The 4,478-nt window shown below is 45.4% G+C and overlaps 1 non-coding gene across 1 annotated transcript; it reads left to right on the top strand.

The window, feature by feature from the left end:
- Positions 1 to 1,410: 1,410 nt before the first annotated feature.
- LOC141603741 (small nucleolar RNA R71) lies at positions 1,411 to 1,517 on the top strand. Its single transcript, XR_012525598.1, has one exon. It is a non-coding gene; the product is annotated as a small nucleolar RNA R71 (small nucleolar RNA).
- Positions 1,518 to 4,478: the final 2,961 nt, after the last annotated feature.

The following is a 4,478-nucleotide window of genomic DNA, read 5'->3' on the forward strand; positions in this document are numbered from 1 at the left end:
TTTTTTGACAACAATTGCTTCATAAATTTGGTGTAAGCGGGTACTTGGTTAACTAACTCAAGGAAGGGGACTTGCACATTCAGACTATGGATAACTTTCTCAAACTTATTGAAAGATACCTGTTCTTTGGTCGGCACGAGTCTCTCCGGATATGGGGCTGTAAGGAGCACCTTAGCCCTCTCCTCTAATTCGCGCGCGCCGGCGTCCTTGGACTTTGGCTGAAAGTCCGTCACCTTCTCCTTGTTGAAGCTAGACCCTTCCTCAGACCGTCTCAAATGAGACCCATTGACCGTCATTGGATCGAACTTCGGAGCCGGGACCGACCCATCAGCATTCGGGTCTGCCCCTAAAATCTTCGGGACTGTGGTACCCCGAAACAAGTGATCTCGTAAATTATTTGGCATTAAAGGACGAGACTCTTCAATATCAGCAGTGATAGTGGTCGATCGACCACCTTCCTCGATCGATCGACCGGTATGCACGAGTTCGAAGCTCCGGAACCCGTATTTCGGTCGATCGACTAGGGATATCAGTCGATCGACTGAAATTCCTGGCAGACTCCTTTTTCTTTGATTTGTTCGTTGAAGCTTTCTCTTTGCTTGTTTCTGACTCATCTTTCCCAACAGCATCCTCAATCATAGCAGGACCGTCAAGGGTGGACCCGCTCCTCAATGTGATGGCATTTAGGGTCTCCTTTTGTTCGGGTTGAGTGGGTAAGTGCCCGGGAGCTCGAGTGTTATTTTTACTAGCCAATTGAGCAATTTGGCTTTCTAATAGCTTCATCCCGGCCTCTCTTGCTTGGGACTCCTTAAGCAACAGATTCTTAAGCTCTGCAAACTCAGAATTCGGTGATTGATGCTGCTGCGGCACATAAGGAGGCTTCTGGTATTGCTGTTGCTTTTGATGAGGCGGCACATATGGCTGCTGCTGTGGCGGAGGTTGAGTTGGGTTTTGGACATTCTGGCTCCTCCAACTCAGGTTCGGATGTGGAGGCTCGTAGTAGGTGTTTGTCTGCCTATAGTGTTGAAAGGCAGCACATGATTCAAAAGGGCTAGGGCAGTTTTTCGAGACATGGCCCTCAACTCCACACCTTTCACAGACGAAGGGACCGTCCTGCACAGCATTGACTTGGTACATCCCACCTTTAGATGCTCCCCTAGCTCATATTTGTCGAATCTCGCAGAAGAGCCTCAAGTGCAAAGAACAGAGGAGGATTCAGCAGCTCTCCTCCGGTTCCCTCTCGAATTCCCATACTCGGCCTTGTGGGTAGCTAGATCGTCAATGATCTTCCACCCCTTGGTTGCTCCTAAATTTTCAAGAAATCTCCCATTGGTCGCAAAGCATCCAAAATGGCCCTCTCGATCGTCGTACAACCCATTGTAGAAATGATTGCACAAACTCCACTTAGCAAACCCATGGTGCGGTATGGTTCGCACCAACTTCTTGAATCGGACCCATGCCTCATGGAAATTTTCATCTGGCCCTTGTTTAAAGCCCGTGATCTGAGCTCTAATGGCGATCGTCCTTGAAGCAGAAAAGTACTTCTTGTAGAACGCCAATGCCAATGTATTCCGGTCGGTGATCTCCAAAGCGGCTCGGTCCGGATCTCTATACCATTCCCTTGCAAAGATCGCGAAGAGAGAAGATAAACATAGTTTCCTTGATCCGGTCCGGGTCACGCCACCGGTGGTGGGGGAATAGAGCAGCATAGTCAATGAAGGTCTCCATATGTTTAGTTGCATCTTCATTTGCAGCTCCCGAATCGGTTTCTCTCTACCATAGTGATGTAGGCGGGCTTTGGTTCGAACTTTTCGGCTTCTCCGGTAGTTCGAATCCCTTATATAAGTTCGCGGCCGTCGGCTCAGAAAAACTAGCTATACTCGCTTCCTCGGCCATGACCGAAAATTCGGAGAAGTAATCTGTTTGGTGAAGATGTAGAAACCGGTGAAGATGGTGGATTCTCCTCGAACACTCGTTTCGTAAAAGCTAGAATGAGAACTCGGCCCTTCCAGTGTCGTTCTTGAAATAATCTCCTCTTAACGTGCAAAGACCTTTCAATCTCTAGATCAAACGGCAGTAATGGACCACCCTGAGACCTGCGCATAAGAGGAAACTACAACAAAATATAAGAACAGTTTAAGGAACGGATGTTCCTTAAACTAAGAAAGACTAAAAATAAAGACAACTAAAATTAGGACTATTGCCTCCCCGGCAACGGCGCCAAAATTTGATACCCGTCGCTGTGAGTACCAAAGATAAAATTTATAAACTCCTATTAAGACTAACCTAGGCTAGTGGTAACAGGGTCGATCCACAAGGAGGCAGTTGTAAATTCTAGTTGTTCTATGATCAGTCTAAGGTAACTATTGTGGGGGTTGAATTGAGTTGGTCTAAGTCTAAAGGCAAACAAAGATAATAAACTAAAAATACGATTTAAAAGAGATAAAAGAAGGGGTACTAGGATGGTCGGGTCATTACAGCTTCGGCGCAAACAAACTAGGTCGGTCTCGAATCAAACGCGGTAAGGCGGGAAATAAGAGGTCCTCTCGGTCCACTCCTAACATATAGCATCTCTCGATCTCGCTAAAGGTCCCAATGTCACTAATACTAACTTTCGTCCTGAAAAGCGACTAATGGTCTAAACTATACCTATCTTTCGATCTTAGCACAGCTTAGTCGAGTTAATTGATGGTCACATAACCTACCCTACCTTTCGGCCTAATGGGTCGGTCACAAAATAGGTATCTAACTGGTCGCATGCATTCGATTTGTTAAATACAAGTTTAAAAACAATTAAAACGAAGATAACCTTACAAGGTCAGTCGATCGACCAACTATGTCAGTCGATCGACTGACACGCGGGTTCAGTCCGTGTCTAATCTATTGCCGCCTAGCCATAAATCGCCTACATCCTAGCACAAGCTATTTAGCTACTCATGATGAAGGTAAAAACAACAATAAAACTCAGGACAATTACGGATTTCATGCTTGATGTAAATAACAATAATGACGAAACGATAATTGGCTTTTGGGGCACTAACTATCAATCCTATACTAATAAAAGCAATAAACGGAAATAGGGCAGAATGAATACCGAAAATTCAGAGGAAAGATTAGGAACAAAGGCAGAAATTCCAATGCTAAAGTCGATATATCAAACCCTAATTGCTCCGGAATATAAACTAAACTATTGTGATGTGAAACTTAATGTATTCTCTGATAAAAACTTCTGTCTCAAAACTAGATGCTGGTGTTACGTTATATAGTAATAAACGCAACAACTTATTCCTAAACCTAAAACTTCACGGGCCTTGAGATTCACGACTTTCTAATTCTCGTCTGGTAAAGAAATCTGGTCGATCGACTACACAGGCTGGTCGATCGACTGCTCCTCAGCAACAGTAGCTTCAGGAACCCGATAGTTAGTCGATCGACTGACTAGGTTGGTCGATCGACTGGGTAAGCTGCTACTTGACTTCTTTAAAACTCGTGGATTCGTCCTTTGGGCCTTGGATCGCGCACCAAGCTCGTTCCTTAAGCAGTTCCTTTACGTCATTTGCAATGCAGATTACTCGGGGACAGATTTGGCTTGATTTCCCGCTAAATTCTCCACATTTCTGCAATAAAGTACAAAAGCACGAAAGTAGAGGAAAATAGAGAAATATGGGCATATATAGCACAATTGAGCTCTGAAATGCGTGTAAAAGGAGATGTAAAACATCATATAAATGACACGCATCATCTTGGATGATGTGTTTGAGTTTGAAGCAGGTTTTTGTATCATGCCCTTTCCCTTGATGGTACTGACAAAAGGCATTGGGGTTCCAGAAGCGGGATTTCTTAGCATCGGTCGGATCCGGGGTGGGACCGATTGGTTGTAACTTTCCCTGGTCCATGAGCCTCTTCAGGGCACTTACATAAGTTGACCCTATATTAGTGAACACTCTCTGGGGGCGCTCAGCTCTCTTAGCAGATGGTTCAACGAGGTTGACCTCATCAATCTTGTTTGTTTGGCCGTAAGGGCGAGACCCGGTTGAGGTGGATCCTTGGTAGCCTTTGCCAGTGGTCTTGGCCAAGACAACCCTTCCGGAGGTCATGTTCAATGCGTGTCCCCAGAATTTGCAGATCCTGGAAGGTCTTAATATTTTGATATCTCTGTAAGTTGGCATACACTGGGCGGAGATTGTTGACGAACTTTTCCACCAAAGTTGATTCACTCGGCTTGCTGACTAGCCGAGTGCTTACCCTCCTTTAACGGGTTAAGAACTTGGTGAATCCCTCCTTATCGTTCTGGTATAGAACCTCGAGGGTACGGGTATTGGCTTGAATTTCAACATTGTCAGCGTTGTGTTTGGCGAATTCAACTGCGACTTCATGCCAAGTAGTAAGGTTCTTCGGATCAAGGGAGTAGTACCACTGGCGAGGGATCGGTCCAAAGAGGACGGAAAGATCTGGGTGAGGAGCTCCTGTTTGACCCC

The sequence above is a fragment of the Silene latifolia genome, chromosome 9, assembly GCF_048544455.1.
Source record: "Silene latifolia isolate original U9 population chromosome 9, ASM4854445v1, whole genome shotgun sequence".
Classification (NCBI taxonomy): domain Eukaryota; kingdom Viridiplantae; phylum Streptophyta; class Magnoliopsida; order Caryophyllales; family Caryophyllaceae; genus Silene; species Silene latifolia.